General features: G+C 33.9%; 1 pseudogene; it reads right to left on the bottom strand.

Moving 5' to 3' along the window:
* Window positions 1–6764: 6764 nt before the first annotated feature.
* On the bottom strand, window positions 6765–10226 carry LOC111983229 (L-ascorbate oxidase homolog; annotated as a pseudogene).
* Between the last annotated feature and the right edge of the window lie 9640 nt (window positions 10227–19866).

Raw genomic sequence — 19866 nt, 5'->3', positions numbered from 1 at the left:
TTTTTTTTTTTTTTTTTTTTTTTTTTTTTTTTTTTTTTTTTTTTTTTTTTTTTTTTTTAAGTTTGATTGTTGTTTTTGTTTTTGTTTTTTGAGGAACTGATTGTTGTTGCTGTGGTTGTTGTGTTGTGGTTGTTGCGTTGTTGTTGCCGGAATTTGGTGGTGTTGTTGTTGTTGTTGTTGTTGTGTTGTTGCCGGAATTTTTGTTGCCGGAATTTATTGTTGTTGTTGTTGTTGTTGTGTTATGTTTTTATTGCCAGAATTTGTTGTTGAATTAGTTGTAATGTTGAAATTTTTTGTAATAAAATTTGTTTGGATGTTGAGAAAATGTGAAAATTTTTTCGAAAAATAGCATTTTTAGAATACATCCAAACACATGAAAATATTTTCCACAACAATTTTCATAATTCACCCAAACACTTAAAAATATTTTCCTTTTCCGGAAAATAACATTTCCGGAAAATATGTATTTTTCGGAAAACGTTTTACACGAAACAAACACAGCCTTTATTTTTACCATTTTTAGTCCTTAAACCAATTAATGCGTAATATTTAAGTCCTTACTGTTAGCCAACTAACGAGAAAAGCTGAGGTGGCAGACAGAACACCTTATTACCTGATGTGGTGCTAATGTGGCGATTAAAATATTATTAAAAAAAATATTATTTGGCATTTTTATATGCCACGTTAGCATTTTAATTTTAATTTTTTTTATATTAAGCCATGTCAGACAATTTCAACCAAAAAAGAAAATAAATTAAAAACAAAACTTTTTTTTTTTTTTACTTTCATTATTTTTTCATAACAACTGAAGTTGTTCTTCATGTTCTTCCTATATATTTTTACAAATTTTTTTCCTTTTCTTTATTTTCTCTTTTTCTTTTGGAAACCCACAGCCTCACAAAAACTGAAAAACATGTATGAATCTTTTGTTTTGTTTTGTTTTTTTCATCTCTCTAGAGTCTAGTGGTTAATCTTTTGTTCTAAACCCAGATCCACCAAGCCACTCTTCTTCATCTCCATTGGATCAACTACTTCTTCCACCATTCTCTAATCAAAATCTCACTTTTTCTCTTACAAAGATCCATCCCTTTTCTATTAAAGCTGATCTTTGTGAAAGTCCTAACCGGCAAATACCATCCACTTGGAGATGGAAAGCTCTGATATGATTGACAACGTGAAGGCCAAGATCCAAGATGACGGAGTCATCCCCCAATCAACATCATTTAATCTTTGCTGGAAAGTAATCAGAATGTACTCTCACTGATTACAACATCTAGAACGAGTTCATACACAATGTGGCGACGATGTGAGGCTAGATCCTTAAGGGTCAGGCTTGAGACGAGAAAATCAGGATTAAAGGATTTGCGGTTGATTTGTGGCCATGGTTCAGGCTCCGTGGTGGATCTGTGGTGTTGGGCAGTTGGGTTGTGGTGAACACTGAATATGGGTTTAGTAAATTTAGGTTTGGGTTTTAGTTTGAATTTGGAGATTTTGGCTAAAATATATGGAATTTATTTGATCTTTCTTGATTGATGGTATAAAATTCATTGTGATTGAAAGCCAAGTAGAAGGTTAGAATTTAGAAACAATGTGATCTGTGTTGATTTGAAATTGTCGGACTATATCACTGTTTGATTATCTAGAGATTGCAAGAAAAGAATTAGAATGAAATTCTGTTTGGTTAGCAAGAAATTGCAAGAAACCAAAATAATAATATTCAGAAAATAAAAACGAAATTTTGTAGAGCCATTTGAACTTCTGCATTGCAATAGATCCATGGTTGAACTACAATGTGAGAAGGTGAAGTATATCCTGTAAACACGAAGAACAACTTCAGTTCTTACGAAAAAATAATGAAAGTAAAAAAAAAAAAAAAATTCAAGTTTTGTTTTTTAGTTTATTTTCTTTTTTGGTTTAAATTGTTTGAAATGGCTTTTTATATAAAATAAATAAATAAATACTGACGTGGCATATAAAAATGCCAAATAATATTTTTTTAATAATATTTTAATTACCGCATTAACTAATAGGGTGTTCTGTCTGCCACCTCATTTTTTTCCATTAGTTGATTGACGGTAAGGACTTAAATGTCATGCGTTAATTGGTTTAGGAAACTAAAGTAGTAAAAATCAAATGTAGGGACCAAAATGGAAAAAAATGCAAAACGTAGGGACCAAAAGTTCATTTACACCTTTATTTTATAATTTTTAAAAGTATTATATTAAAAAAAAGTCTTAATTAATATATTCATAGCCCTTTTTAGATTTTTTAAATTGCATATAAAAAATAAACAAGCAATTGACATTTATTAGGCTATTTATAAAAATAAAATCAATATTAAATGAACCCTTAGTAGATGTATAGATTTATTTTAAGGCATAATCTTTGGTGTCTTATTGTTTAATCTATTTTCCAAGCTTGAAGATTAACCCTTCATCTTAGTGCGCCTCTTTCTTAATTGTACTTTTGTTGATCATGATTTAGAGTTAGTTTTTTTTTTTTTTTTTTTTTTTTTTTTTTTTTTTTTAAATAAAGAATAACATATGTTTTTGGACTCAAAATAAACAAAAATATTTATTTCCATGTTTATGTTTATTTTATAATTTTTAAAAGTATTATATTTAAAAAAAATCTTAATTAATATATTCATAGCCCTATTTAGATTTTTTTAATTGCGTATAAAAAATAAACAAGCAATTGACATTTATTAGGCTATTTATAAAAATAAAATCAATATTAAGTGAACCCTTAGTAGATGTATAGATTTATTTTAAGGCATAATCTTTGGTGTCTTATAGGTTTAACATATTTTCCAAGCTTGAAGATTAACCCTTCATCTTAGTGTGCCTCTTTTTTAATTGTACTTTTGTTGATCATGATTTAGAGTTAGTTCCTTTTTTTTTTTTTTTTTGTTGAGAAAAATGATTTAGAGTTAGTTAAAAGAGAAAATTGTGTTCTTAATGATGCCTTAAACACCGTAATTCTAGTTATGATATAACTCTAGGAAGCGGCAAAATTGTAGATTACACTATTAAACTTTATGTAATTTTGACTTGGCACCCTAAAGTAAAATTTTGATTTGTACCTCAAACATTAAAGAATGTTTGGGAAAAAGAAGAAAGAGAAGATAGAAATAGGCAAAATACATTGTTAGTCCCTAAAGTTTACGTAATGATTAATTTTTTTACCTAAAGTTTCAAATAAGTACCGGTTTGTTTGTTGTATTTGGATTTTTATTTAAACCCTAGGTGTATTGTTTTCATGAGAGCTTCATATAACATAATTAAACACATAAAAGCTTAAGCCCATAAGTTTGGTTTGGGTGCAATTGGTTTGAGATGTTTTACCAAGTTGAAGTCAAGTTTCTAGTTTTTTTTTTTTTTTTTAAATCATCAAAAGTTACGAATATATATTATATAGTTAGTTAAATACATGTGTGTATTATGTTTTTTTTTTTTTAAATAACTTGATAGTTACAATGTGAGTTGGGGGATTTCAACGCCGTGATACGGGGCTAAAATCTTGCCCTATCCCTGCTCCACTACCTTTGTAGGGCAGGAAAAACTCATGCGGGACAAAACAGGGAGGGGTGAGTTAAGTAAGGCGGGGTAAAATTGTTATCCCTAGTTTAAAGCAAACCCATTTGAAATCTAACCAAACCAAACAACCCCCAAAACACAAAACCCACAAAGTTCTAAACAGCAGGGAAAAAAAGTCACATTTTTTAAACCCACAAAGTTAAGGGCCAGTTTGGTTTATCAGTTCAAAATGTATGTTTAGTTTTCAAAACACAAAATAGTACTGCCCAAAACTAGAAAATCATGTTTGGTGGCCATCTCTGTTCACGTGAAGTTTGAAAAATGTTGTTCAAAATCATGGGCTTTTTAAAACATGCTCCGGGCTGTTTTTAAAACAATAAACACACATTTGAGTGGCAATTCGGTAATAAAATTGAAAAATATATGGCCCGCCTGATCAGCCTTTTATCAATTGCTGTCTCCTGTGTTCCTCTCATCTCTCTTCATGCCTTTACCAAATCAGCTGGTACCAAAGAACTCCATCTCACCCACACACCGAATCAAGCCAACAAACTCTCACCCACCTCCATAACTCCTCTCACCGACCCAGCTACATTAAACCATCTCCATTAATCCTCACCGACCCACCATATACGCGTCTCCTCCATACACCGCATCACCAACCATTTCAGTCAATCAATTTTGTCCACTTAATAATTCCATGCCCAATTCCTACGAAGAGATCCCACCCTGACCTACAAATCTTGGTTGCTAACCAAAACCCAAACAGTGCGAAGGACTTCGATGCTAACCAACAGCCAAACTCACACAGTGTGAAGGCCTTGGTCAGGTAAAATTTGTAGTTTTATTAATTAGTTGTTGCAGCTTTCACATGCATGACATAATAAAAAATACAAGGACGCAATGCATGATAAAGTCAATGAACTCAGGAAAAAATAAGACATTTTATGAAAATCAATTAAATTTTTAATCAATTTGCTACAAAAATGTTAATGGCATGCTTAAATAAAAAGACTTAAATGATATATTTATTAGTACTAAAAATTTTCTAAGTTTATTGAAGCATAATTTTAGCATGTGTTCCATAAAAAATTATATACTTTGTTCACAATAAAATGCAACATGGGTAATTTCATGTAATCAGTGATATCTCAAACGCCCTCAAGTCTGATTTTTTTCACGGCTCCAATCAAATTAGACGAACTTTCATGGTATTAAATATAACATCAAAATTAATGTAATCGCATGGTTAGATTTCAAGTTAAGCTTAATCAAAATGCTAAAAATCAACAAAATTGATAAATGGCCCAATTAAGACAACATGCATGACCTAGGTACAAAATTATTACAATAATACAAGCAAGCAAATGATTCAGTTGCTACGAAATGATATCAATATTTGATTTACGCAGACCTACCAGGAAGGGAACAGGGTGAGATTCGCTGTAGGAAGCAGAGGAGGAAGCAAAGGAGGAATCAGATGCTCTGTATAGCACAACAGAGGAGGTGGAGGATGAAGATGACACTTCCATCTGAATGAGGATTTCAGACTAAATATGGCCTACGCTGGGTAATGTGAACTGATCTGTGTTAGATGGGGATGTGAAAGAAAGCTGCAACAACTAATTAATAAAACTACAAATTTTACCTGACCAAGGCCTTCACACTGTGTGAGTTTGGCTGTTGGTTAGCATCGAAGTCCTTCGCACTGTTTGGGTTTTGGTNTTTTTTTTTTTTTTTTATATATAAAAAAAAAAATTTACAAGAATTATAATGGTTGATTTTAAGGTTAGAACTTTGAAAGTAATTTATAAAAAATATGTTTACAATATGATTGGTTCAAGAAATGCATTATGCAATTAGTAGTAGCTCAGGCTCAGCTCATTTACTTTGAAAGTTTAGTTGTCTGGGGGACAAGAGACAGTTCATGTTTAATTGGTATTTGGTATATGCCTTGGAATTGATTATATGATGAGAAGAGAGGTTATAAATAGAACTTTATGTACAAAGCCTAGAAGTGTTAGATATGAATAGTAGCCAAGAAAAAGGAATTATATGTTTGGGCTATTGTGTGGCAATTTGGAAGATAACTCAAAGAGTATGTTGACTATGATCTGATCATTCAAGAAGACAGTTGATGCCGGATTAAATATCCTAAATGATGAATCTACAGTACCAAATTTTTTGCTGCAAGGACATATTTGATCATTATCCCGGTTCTCTTATTGAGATATTTGTGATCCTCATGACAGTAGCTAATAATATTGGGAATGAAAGCTTCATGTTTCTCAAGAATGAATTGATAACACAGGACTAGGAAGTAGGAATGCACATTCTAGGGAAAATGAGAATTATACTAGTAAGGAATTAGTTTGCCAGTTTGATTCGGCACAAGTGAAGCTTATATCATCACACTTCCATGGAAATAGTAAAATTGATTCTGAATTCCTCTAAAGTTTGAACAACTAGTATATATATGAGATGTATAGCTGGGCTCAATGATCTAAGACAGCCAACAAGAAATGTAAAGCACTCTGATCTGTTATGTAGTAATAGATGTTAAAATTTGGCGTTATTCATAGATCTATGCTTTGGTTTTTTATTTTATTTTATTTTATTTTTATGTTCTCCACACATTTGGAAGTCACATGTTAAAATCAAATCCCAACAGTGGATCAAGATCTGCCCTTGGAATGGCTTCAAGATGGAGCAGATATTCAAAATATTTATATTGGCATTTGAAGTAGCTAATACAATAATCAAAGGTGCAACCTTAAAGTTTATAAAATAAAATAAAAGAGTGCAACCTTAAAATGTAAACAAGGAATTTCTTAACAAAAGAATCTAATAGAAAATTAATAATTTAGATATAATTAGCGTCTTAACCCAAATTAATAATTCAGATATAATTAGCATCTTGAGGGCTTTATGTAAAGGATTAGGACACTAACTTAACCTAAATTTTTAGTTGATTTGGCCGAATTATGTCATATTAAATACTAGCTCACTACTCCTATAAAATAAATAAATAAATAAAATTATTAGCTCATTATTCAACTAATTACACCACTTACAACAGGTGAATATTAAAAAAGAAATCATATAAATTGGTTGTCTAAGTAAACAATCAGTACCTGCGTGTCCTTTAAAAAAATCAGCTTCCTAAAGTCACAAAATTAAAAATGACTACTGTTGCTCAGCTAGAATTGAATCTACTCTAAATTATACCTAAGAAAAAAATTATAGAGAAGTGGTTTTTCCACATTTAATGACATTTTCAGGAATAGGAGCTTCATCTTGTATAGGAATGGTTGATGGGTCATCCTGTCCAATACCTTTGACTCGTATGTACAGCTCTTGCCCAAGATACCAATTCTCTGCATTTTGTGATCTGAGATTCCACATTCCTTGATTGTCCAACTTTACCAATACTGCTGTCCATGCAAGCGGATATACCTATGCAATTTTAACAATAAAATTAACTGAGAAGTAAGAAGATGATTCACAATTGTTACACATAACTTGCACAATTATATGATGTCTATTAACAAACCTGGATTGTGGAGCGAGAAACAGCATTGAACAAGTTATATGATTCCTTCTTACTCTCATCCCATGTTCCAAACCCCATGCTGCAAATTAGATAAACCAATTTTCACTATATCAGAATAGAATCATAATTTAGGTGATAATGATCTATCAACCACTACTTAAGTAGTTTGAATCATATAAAAATGCTGGATATGAGTTTCTAACATTATTAGTTATCACGGATGATATCTCATTTCTAATCTCAATAACCATGAAACACCTGCTAGTGAAAAAGATGCAAAAGTTTCATCCCCCATTTGGCATGAACCATAATTCTTTCCATTTCAAATGAGGAAAGTCCATTTCTTGGTTAAGTGGTATACAAAGTGAAACATTGTTTTTTTCTTTTTTTATGAACAAAGTGAAACATTATTTAAAACATGACATTAGATACACATTTATAATTATGATATATGATTTAAATCACGAAATGGAACCATTTCAAATAAAGAGATGGCACCATCATAAAAACTATAAGCTTTTATAATTTGGATTTACAAAGGGGTTGAGAAAAGAAGACTCACCCAACAACAAAGAAGTTATAGCCATCAAGGTGCCATGTTTGTATTTGTTGAAGAGGATTCTGGAAGACCACATGCACATAATCATGGTACATGGCATCAACAACTGAGGTGCCCAAAACTAGAAGAACATTGTCATTAGGTGTATCAAACATAATGTTAGGCTCAAATACATCACTAAGCCGAAAATAGTCAGCCAACTTCAACGGAGTGTCCTATTGTATAAATGAGACTCCATTAATTGTGTAGCGAAGCTTGTGTCCATCAAATATAACACCATTCTTTAAAATGAGTGTACGACTGATGTTAATTTGGCCATAGTGGTAGCTTCCTTGCGGATTTGCCAATGATGCCCCCACCGATAAATTCCTCCTGTTCAAAGACCAAAAAGACATGATCTGGTTGTACTTAAAGATGAATTTTAGGACATATTACAATTTAAATCCTATAGTTTAGTTGTGTAATAAATTAAATCTTAAAGTTTTACTTTTACCTGATGGATTGTGCTTGTAACATGGAGTAGGTATAGTTAAATGGAGTTGGTCCTGGGGAAATTGGGCCCAAAGGATGGGCTACAAAGCCAGGGTAGCGAATGACACCAAGACCAAAAAGTATATTTTTAGTAAAGCGAGAAGATGCAATCATAGGGTACGATGTGCCATTTGTGTCGTTCTTTGCTGTGACTAAGACCGAGTAAGATTGGCCAACATGGATGTCAAGACTATCATACTCATCATCTTGAGTGGTGTAAGACCCTTCGGTCTCAACTAGCCTCATCAAATGGTCTTGAATTCTGAAATTAATGGATGTTTTCAAGCCCAGGTTTGAAATTCTAAGCCTGTATGTAGCCCCTGCAATATAATGGCAACATCAATAAAATGCTTGAATTAAAAAATAAAAAAATAAAGAAAGCAAGCACATTGAAAAACATTCATTGAACTAAGAATTACATTACTCTGTCCAATATAACATCCTTTGAGTACAACTACAAGCTTAACATTATCATTATAAAAAGAAGATTCCATTCCCTAACTATGTCTTTTGACTATTTTTTTTCCTCTTTTGTTTGGTACAATCTGTGTTAAATCTTTAATTTTTTAGCCAGAGAAACAAACCACAATTTACAAGTTTTAGGCCTTAATTCTATCTACATGAGAAATATGATCCTATATAAGGTTGAACTATGTGAGGCTAAAAATACAAATATAAAAGTGGGAAATATAACTGATAAACACGGCTTTTTCATCACTTTAAATTTGCCTATTTAAGCCTTTCGAAAAAGAAATTCTTAACAAATATAATGATTCTTTAGTATAAACTCCCTACCACTTTTCCAATACATGTATTCCCTATAAAGTTTCAAAAACATATGACATGGAAGGAAATTTAACCTAAATTTCCTAAGGGTTGTGTTTGGATTTAAGAATTTAAAATCAAGAGATTTGTACTCAAACAAAAACACTTGTAACATTCCCATACTAATTAAGCTCAAATCCTATCATTTCATACTCTATTCAAGTAATTTAAACCAAAGATTGAAATCTAAACCCTACTCTTTAAATTCCTTTAAGCAAGGAAACCAAAAAGGAATTGTAAAGTGAGATATAACCTGGTTGAAAATCAAAAGTTGCTTCATTAGGTCCAAGCCCATTGATAAGGATTGCATCTGGCATGGGCAAACCATTCCCAACATCAAGTGAGGCTCTCAACATCTGTAACAAGCAACAACATGCATAACCATCAAACAACAAATATGAACTATGATACTAGATAGTATAAATCTAAGTCTAACACTATTTTTTTTATATATACAAGCATACCTGATAGTCTGCATTGTACCAATCACCAATAAGTACATCGAAATATTGGTATGGTAGAGAGAAAGGAATAGGAATAACTGCGCGATTGTTCACCCGAATGGCACCAAATCCACCAGCAGCCTTTTGAAAATGAAGTGAAGGGAAATAGAAAAAGGTTCCAATTTGATCTTTATCCTGAAAATGTCATGTCCAGTTTTGACCAGGCAATATTGGACAGTTAGTCCCTTGCACCCCATCTTGCCATGAATTCCTCCTTAGTTGCACTCCATTCCTAAATTCAAAAATCAAACAAAACTTAAGAACCATGTCATAAGATTGTAGAGCATAGGATTTATGTTATTGAAGAAGTTTCAATACATATATAGATTACAACCATGTCATGAGAAACGGATCTGTCAAGTTGTTATGAATGTTAACATGAACAACATTATCAGTCGTCACGTTCAAAAGCGGCCCTGGAAATTGATCGTTGATCACAATCACCTATAAAAACACATTCCAGTAAGTTCCAGTAATCATCATTATAAAGAAAAAAGTATATATATATAGACGACAACAACAACAACAACAAAAACCATTTTGTTTGATGGAAATACAACAACCTGTTTATTAACACCCAGAGGAGCACGTTGAGCATAAGAAACTGTCCAATCAAAGAAAATCTCAGGATCACTGGTATGAACCAACATGGTTGATACAGTCACGAAGTAGAGGAATGTCGAGGTGATAAATCTGAGAGGCTTTATGAGTCTCATGGCTGTCCTTTGATTATGCGTTTTTGTTGATGTTCAACAAGGAGACTATCACAGATTCACAATAATCAGGCTTGGGATACTCTTTGTTGAGTTACACGTGTGAGTGAAGTCCCACATTGAATAAAAATAAGAACAATGAGTGGTTAATATAACATAATTGAGCATATACCCATTGGGCTTAGGCCTCTTGTGTAAAAGTGTGTTTCTATATGTTATATTAATTACTCAAAGAAGCTCCCCAAGGTGTTTATCTCCCCATCACTCTTAAGTCCAAGACGATAGCTTGGTGTTCAAGTAACACTGTGGTAAGGGAAAGAAATTAACGAGGCATATTCATTTGCATAATTGCATTTCTATCTTGTTCTTCTTTTTATGTTGAAAAAAAAAAAAAAAGTTTGGCCTTTTTAAATAAATCTCGAAGAAGCCACAAGGACTACACCAATACTCTAAATTTCTAGGTGAAAAGTGATTTTTAAGATCTTCCTTCTCGCTATATCTCTTATCCAAATGAATTATAGATATGATTCATATGTGATATACTTTAAATTTGATCAAATTAGTTATACAAATATATTATCTGTTTGAGATTATATCTACCTTTTCCATTCCATTTAAAATACCGTTATCAAAAGTTCTAATTAATAGAAATTAGTATATCTTTTTTTCCTCCTATCAAAATATTTGGTCGATATAAATTTTTGTTTAGAATTATTAGTGTATTTGTATATTTCATTTTTATTTGCATTAATAAATTAATTAATGTAATGCAACTGCAAAATTAATCTAATATGCAAAGTTATGATCATTTGATTTGTATTTATCATTTTGATTTGCATTTACATGTTATCATAACTGTAGATGATTTTCCCCACTATTGCGAGTCATTCCTTATCTCTAATTACAAGGAGGATATTGTGTAGATAATGATGATTAGCAGATTACTCTTCATTGTTGTCAAGCTCCATATTTGAAGAAAGTGTGGTCATCTTCTTTACCTGTCTTCCATTCATTTTTGAATTGGGTGTACAGGTTATATAATATACATGATGGGCCTCTTCCTTTTTGAGAAGCCCCAATGCAGGCTCATTGACTCGTTAGTGGGCTAGAGTTGGTGTTAATTATTATTGGGTATAGGCTCTGCAAGGAGGTCTGAACAATTGGGTGGGCTAGCAATGCGAAAATGAAACAATGGACTTTTCCTTAATAGGGCGAGGTTTCACATTTCACATGGTTCATTGAATTAATACAACTTGTCCTGTTCAGTCACTGTTACGCTGTTACTTTTTCTTTTTCTTTTTCTTTTTTTTTTTTTTTAAGTAAACAAGTTGGGTACTTGGGTTAACTGAAAGTTAACTATTATCTCAAAAAAAAAAAAAAAAAACTGAGCCAATGTTTGCATAGAATTGATTTGATTTAATATAGACGTCGTGGTTGCGACACGTGTCTTTATCAAATTACAGAAATTTTAATAGTTTTTAAAAATAAAAATAATTTTTTTTTGTTCTTATCTTTTTTTCTTATAATTTCTAAGTTGATAAAAATTTTAATTTGAAATCACTTCTTTAGATAAAGTTTGATAGACACAAAAACTTAATAATTTAATATCAACTTAACTTCTTCTCATCCATTAAGAAAAAAAAAAATTTCTTAAGCTTCACACTTCCATAAATTTTTATAGATGTATATATTTTTTGTTCTTATCTTCTTAAATTGCATGATCTTTTTTTTTTAGATTTTAAAAAAATAGATATATATATATATATTTTTTCTTATCTTCTTCTCCTATAATTTCTATTTTTTTTATAAAAAAATTCAGCTTCACACTTCCATAAATTTTTACTACACATAAAAAAATTGAAGAATTTTGTTTAGATTTTAAAAATTGCAATATTTTGGATAAAATAAAAGTTTAGTTGTTATTATCAACTTAAACTCTAATATTTAATCAATCGTTGATGTTTATCAATTTTATTTATACCACCATACCGACAACATTCATAAAAGAACAAACTCATCAATAAGATTTTCAAAAGATTACCTTCTTATGGTTTAATCATTGAGTAAAACTAAGCTCTCCATGAGATTAGTTGTGTAGTGCTCAAGTAAAATATTTTCAATTCCAAGATCTTCAATTCTAAGATTGTTCTCATTTAAACTCTCGAGCTCAAATAAAAAGAATCGGTTAGAAGAAATGGCCTGATACTTGAAATCATAAATTCATCATTGCCCATGCAGCCAAAGATGCTCTTAAAATTCACCAACGGTACAACTTTTTGAGTCCAAGATTCAGCAACACCATAATCCCCCCACCCACCTTTTTTTTTTTTTGTAATCTGAAACCTTGCTTCTTAATGGTATTTTCTGATCCACGCTTTGCTTTTACATGTAGGCTTTGGTTCACATGGGTTGCTCTATATACGGTTCACGTAGCTTACTCTCATAGATCTAAACAGAATTTGGTTGGAGTAAATGCAAAGCAAAAGCAACGCACATATTAGAAGTTAGAACTGGAAATGCTCTTGAAAAGAAGGTAAATATTTGTATGAGAAAATTTCATCGTTATTGATCCTTCAAAGTATTTGCAGGTGCAAATACAACTGGAAGGATGATATAACGATGATATATATAACAAAAATTCAGTAAGTACTAAACAACTGTGGTGGATTTGGTGGTATCTTTTAGAATGTATCTCATTATATATAATGATTTAATTATGTAAATAAATCTATTTATTTACTATTTCTCATGTTTAAATATTATTAAAAAAAATTCTAATCGATTTAAGTGGAATAACAATGTTTCAGATACAAACCTGAATTGCAAGTTGGTAAGACAATAAAAATTGCAAATTTGTGTAGTGTTTGACAAAAAAAATAAAACAGAGGAGTTAAATCAAGATCAAGTACCCGCAACTCTCCAATATGAAAGAAGAGGTAAGAATGGTAGAAATTTTATTTGTCAAATTAAATGAAATTGATTCTGTTAGATTGAAAATTGATGTTTTCTCTCTTTTGAGACCATATAAAATATTTAAATGAAATAAGCTGTTTGAAAACACTTTTATTATTATTGTTTTCATTTTGCTTATTTTCTTTAGTGTTATTATTGGTTTGTTGTCTAAATGTGATTTTAATTAATGAATTCAAAACATTCGAAAATATTGTCAAGTTTCTAAAGGCTCCTTCTTTGTTTTTGTATTTTGTTTTTATTAAATTGATTAGGTTTTGTGTATTGGTTGCCTTTTGTTTAAACTAATTTTCTTAGCTTTAATCTAATTTATATGCTTAGGGTTAGGGTCTTAGAATTAATGATTAAATATGGTTAGAATTAATAGATTAATTTTAACAATTTCTTATTTGATTTTTGTGGGGCCCATAGGCCTGGTAGACTAGGCCCATCTTGCATTTGGCCTAAGGCCCATGCCGAGGAGGGATGACCGTCCGAGGCTGCTGTATGAAGACTTGTGCTTTTTTGGACCCCGCCGAGGACATCCCTGTCCTCGGCGTACCGAGGCTTATTTTAGGTGGGGGACAGGCCCAGAGCAGGTTGTCACCTCCACCCTAAATACGCTTATCTAACCCCCCTGGCCGCATTAATGGGGATGTAACCCTTTGACAGGGTAACATTGACCATTGCGAACCACTGGAGTACTGATAAGGCCTCTGATGGGACGGACGGTCAGAGGGAAGGTGAATGGATGATCAACAGATAGAAGAAAGAGATAGGAGGAGGGGAACTATATAAGAGGGGCGAGCAAAGCAGTAAAAAGGGAGGGAGGCAGGAGAAAGGAAGAAAAGGGGAGAAGGAACCTCCTCGGACAAGTGCCGAGGAGCTACCCCTAGTTGTAAATCGGGTAAACCCCCCTTCAATGGGGAAAAGCGGCTTGTATCCCGTTGCCAGTCTGTTAGGGTCTAACCCTTCGTCTCACTCTCTAGAAATGTATTGTTAAGGAACCTTTCTAAACTGAGTCCCTACAATTGGCGCTGTCTGTGGGGAGGGTTAGTGCACTAGCAGGTGCAACGGGCGATTGTTCCTAAGTAGCTATTTTACGGAAGGTTGATAGCAACGCATAAAAAAAAAAAAACACAAAACAAACATTGCAGAAAAGTAGAAGATTCAATAGAAAAGAAAAGGAATGTCATGTCATTTAATTAAACGGAAAGTACAAGATACAAATAGAGGCTCAGGCAGGCGTGTTTTAAAACTAATTCTACAAGCTAATTCTACAAACAGAGGCCCAGGTGGACCTGTTCTGAAACTAGCTAGAGGGAGTGGGGCTGAGGCTAGCCCGCTTCAAGGCTACCAACAACTCCTTGTCCGGTACGGCGGAGCTGGAACAAAGAGAAGAGCCGACACAGGTGCTCCGGGAAGCCCTCCCCCATGACGTTCCCTTAATTCTCTCTAATCCTCACGAGCGTTGGCCGTTGGAGACGGCAACACTCGGGCACCAGCCATGACATGATTTTAAGTGTCTCCTCCGGCAGGGGTGCGCCCCGGGGAGGAGCATTAGGTACTTTAGGGACATCCTTCCTGGCCACCACGCATGGCATTATCAGGGTTACGCCAAGGCTCCGCCGCGCCGGAAGTCTGGTGGGGGCTGCGGTCATGACGGCTCTTGGCCGGGGCGGTAGGACCTTTGACCTGCGTGTCCTCACACCCACCCAGGGCCGCCCTATATCCCCCAACTCTGGTCACAATCCTGGCAGGGTTATTGAAGGGGCTCGGGGAGCTGAAGGGATGTGTTTCTAGTTGTGTTGGGAAGTTCATGGAATGTGGAGAAACGTTTCCCCCAGAAAGCCTTATATAGAGGATGAAGACTAGTGGGAATTAGTCCACACAAAGTTCAAAAAGAGAATTATCAGTGGCACTAATCACAAGGATACCAAATCCCAAGAATACCGTAGACCGCTAGATTTGTATCAATTCACGAGGATATTAATGAAGGCGTGTCTCGCGCACCGAAGCGTCAAGCGCGGAGCGCGAACTGCCAAGGGATGCCTCATAAATGAAGAAGATGGGAACTTGAATTGAAGGCGAGGTCAACGCCTCATGTAAGATCATAATCCGAACCACCCCTGCCCAAAGCACCGTAGAGTTAATAATCCGACCCGAGGAGGAACCGTCTCTAGTAAAGCGGTCCGAGGACAAACCTCTACTTACAGAAGAATGAAAGTGTTAGACAGAACCAAGGCATTGTATGGTCCTCGGACTCAAGCCTATGGAGAAACTAACCACTCAGCTATACCTGGGTACTAGACAGAACCAAGGTATTGCATGGTCCTCGGACTCAAACCTATGGGGAAACTAGATACTTACAGAAGAATGGAAGTGTTAGACAGAACCAAGGCATTGCGTGGTCCTCGGACTCAAGCCTATGGGGAAACTAACCACTCAGCTATACCTGGGTACTAGACAGAACCAAGGTATTGCATGGTCCTCGGACTCAAACCTATGGGGAAACTAGATACTTACAGAAGAATGGAAGTGTTGGGTTTCATGCCAGGTCTCATAACAGAAGCGCCCGCACACTACAGAATTTGGGCTTTGAGGTGGCTTCAGCCTTGGCCACCCCCTGGCAAAAGCCTCCTCTTCCGCCTGTCCTGCAGAGCATTCAGCGTATATTCTCACAAACACCGCCTCGTCTTTGGCCCTCACAGCCTCGTCCCCGATATACTCGGCAATACCCCTCGTGCTGACTGCCTCGGCCAACTTTTTCTTCAGGTCGCGATGTCCTCTTTGGCAATTCGTAGGTGGCCCTCGACATCCTGCCACCGCTTGTCTGATCCTCGGCCCGGTTCGTAGCCGTGGTTAGGTCAGAGCCGCATTATCTTTGGCCCACTCTCATCCCAAGTTCAGCCATGTCGCGGGGAAAGAGAAGGGACTTTCTCCAGGCGTCGGCCACGAGGAACCATAGGAATCAAAACCCCCTCCCCATCCAAGGGAATGGGCAGCAGGAATTTTGAGGGCTATTGTGGGCCCGTAGGCCTGGTAGACTGGGCCCATCTTGCATTTGGCCCAAGGCCCATACCGAGGAGGGATGACCGTCCGAGGCTGCTGTATGAAGACTTGTGCTTTTTTGGACCCCGCCGAGGACATCCTGTCCTCGGCGTACCGAGGCTTATTTTAGGTGGGGGACAGGCCCAGAGCAGGTTGTCACCTCCACCCTAAATGCACTCATCTAACCCCCCTGGTCGCATTAATGGGGATGTAACCCTTGATAGGGTAACATTGACCATTGCGAACCACTGGAGTACTGATAAGGCCTTTGATGGGACGGACGGTCAGAGGGAAGGCGAATGGATGATCAACAGATGGAAGAAAGAGATAGGAGGAGGGGAACTATATAAGAGAGGCGAGCAAAGCAGTAAAAAGGGAGGGAGGCAGGAGAAAGGAAGAAAAGGGGAGAAGGAACCTCCTCGGACAAGTGCCGAGGAGCTACCCTTAGTTTAAATCAGGTAAACCCCCTTCAATGGGGAAAAGCGGCTTGTATCAAGTTGCCAGTCTGTTAGGGCCTAACCCTTCGTCCCACTCTCTAGAAATGTATTGTTAGGGAACCTTTCTAAACTGAGTCCCTACAATTTTATGTTACATCAAATTATCAAGATGTTCTACACGTCTATTCTTGAATTATCAATTTTAATTTTAATTTATAATATTATCAAGATTATATATTTTAGATTCATCAATTGTTTAGACATTTTTTTATTAAATAATTATCAATTTAAAATTCAATTTGGAATTATCAATTTAATTTAGTTTTAAGAAAGAATCATACCCCTTATTTTAGTGAGATAATTACTTACTACACTTGATAATTTTTTCTTTTATCTTTATTGAAAATATTAAAATATATAACAATATTATACATTTATTTTATAAGCTTTTTCATAAAACGCGTGCAGAGAGCCTATAACTAGTAAAACAATAAATTTAAGTTGAGTTTTTTTCTTTATAGTTAAATGTTAATTAAATACTCATAAAAAAATGTTAATAAATATATTTATTTAATTCTATATTATAACTTTAAAAAAAAATAAATTCTTCTTGTTTTATGAGTGCAAAATTATAAATTAAGTTCTATATTTAGGTTTAACTATCATCTCTTTCTCAATTAATTACTAATCCACTTAATTTTCTAATTACATAGAGTAGCTTGACAATGAAGCCTCGTTTACAACCGCCCAAATATTGGTTGTGAACGTCCCACTCACCTTCTTTGTAAACCATAAGCTTTCCAACTCCAACATGTTTTTCAATGTCAGATCCAGAGTCCTATGTATATTTCCAATTTTCCAATCATACTATTGGTGATTAAAACACAAATGGAAAAAGGGAAAGTGTCTCCTATATCCTATATGCCTGTTCTAAAAATAGAAGAGAGAAAAACTTCTCTTTATGTGTTTGTTTTTAAATATATCTCTCTGTGTTTTAAAAATGAGGAATGAGAGATTTAAATCTTGATTCTCCTTACAAAGGAGAGCAAGTAATACCACTAAACTACTAAACTCTTAACTAAGACGAATAANAGCTACCCCTAGTTGTAAATCGGGTAAACCCCCCTTCAATGGGGAAAAGCGGCTTGTATCCCGTTGCCAGTCTGTTAGGGCCTAACCCTTCGTCCCACTCTCTAGAAATGTATTGTTAGGGAACCTTTCTAAACTGAGTCCCTACAATTTTTATGTTACATCAAATTATCAAGATGTTCTACACGTCTATTCTTGAATTATCAATTTTAATTTTAATTTATAATATTATCAAGATTATATTAATTTTAGATTCATCAATTGTTTAGTACATTTTTTTATTAAATAATTATCAATTTAAAATTCAATTTGGAATTATCAATTTAATTTAGTTTTAGGAAGAAATATTACCCCTTATTTTAGTGAGATAATTACTTACACTTGATAATTTTTTCTTTTATCTTTATTGAAAATATTAAAATATATAATTATTTATACATTTATTTTATAAGCTTTTTCATAAAACCGTGCGTTGCAGAGGCCTATAACTAGTAAAACAATAAATTTAAGTTGAGTTTTTTTCTTTATAGTTAAATGTTAATTAAATACTCATAAAAAAATGTTAATTAAATATATTTATTTAACTTTCTATATTATAACTTTAAAAAAAAAATAAGATTCTTCTTGTTTTATGAGTGCAAAATTATAAATTAAGTTTCTATATTTAGGTTTAACTATCATCTCTTTCTCAATTGTTAATTACTAATCCACTTAATTTTCTAATTACATAGAGTAGCTTGACAATGAAGCCTCGTTTACAACCGCCCAAATATTGGTTGTGAACGTCCCACTCACCTTCTTTGTAAACCATAAGCTTTCCAACTCCAACATGTTTTTCAATGTCAGATCCAGAGTCCTATGTATATTTCCAATTTTCCAATCATACTATTGGTGATTAAAACACAAATGGAAAAAGGGAAAGTGTCTCCTATATCCTATATGCCTGTTCTAAAAATAGAAGAGAGAAAAACTTCTCTTTATGTGTTTGTTTTTAAATATATCTCTCTGTGTTTTAAAAATGAGGAATGAGAGATTTAAATCTTGATTCTCCTTACAAAGGAGAGCAAGTAATACCACTAAACTACTAAACTCTTAACTAAGACGAATAATTTTTATTTATTATTTATTTCTTATAAATAGAACCATTTGTATCATCCCTCAATGTAATAAAATAATAAGAGTATACAATATAATACTCTTACCTATAATGTATATTTGACAATGTTTGGTTAAAAAATCTGTTCCATTCGGTAGACTTTTGAAGTAAGCTATTATTGCATGATTAATTTATGTCAAACGACGGTGTTAATCAAGCTTTTTGTATTATAGAAGAGTTAAGTCAAATGAAAATTGTGAGTTTTAGTTAGCTTAACTAGTAAAGTCTCTGATGGTTGTGTAAGAGATTTGGGGTTCAATTCCCTCTTATACCATAAACTAATTGGTGTCTTTGTTTTTTTTTTTTTTTTGATAATACTAAATATTTTTAACACACACACTAATTGGTGTCTTAGTTTGATGATACTGAACTATCATTAGGAGCGGACACCGGTTGAAACTCTCTCTCTCAAAAAAAAAAAAAAAAAGTCAAATGGAAATTATCTGCACTAGTTTGTAGGCTTTAACTGGGCTTAAATCTTTTTTAAACAAATGTACTTGTCAGTTGTCACCAATATTTCTCAAATTTCTTTTAAAATTTTAATTGTTAGTTATATATTTTGTAGGGTCTAATTTCTCTACGTAAACCCAAAGACAATTAATTTGTAGAGTATGGGTTGAAGAACTAGAGTTGACAAGGGATTCACAGCAAAAAGATTATCACTTCTTTTCTTATTTCTTGATCAGTTTCGCCTACCTTCCATGCCCCGTTTCATACCCTCTCCCTCTATTATATAGCCACTCTCACTCTCATCCCTACCGTCCACGTGCTTCCCATCCATGGACGTGCTCAAGTACCTGTCACGTCAAGCAGCTGCTTTTCATCTCTGTGTGAGTGGCGGTAGGTCATGAAGCACTGTTCAGATGTCTTCTCCACATAAATGCGGCCAGAAAAGCTGTTGCAATGCATTGAATACGGTGGCAGCAGCCTTCCCCTCAGATATTTCTTCATCCTTATCGTT

Source organism: Quercus suber, unplaced genomic scaffold, assembly GCF_002906115.3.
Source record: "Quercus suber isolate HL8 unplaced genomic scaffold, Cork oak 2.0 scaffold_333, whole genome shotgun sequence".
In the NCBI taxonomy this organism is placed as follows: Eukaryota; Viridiplantae; Streptophyta; class Magnoliopsida; order Fagales; family Fagaceae; genus Quercus; species Quercus suber.
This window is presented reverse-complemented; position numbering and strand designations above follow the sequence as displayed.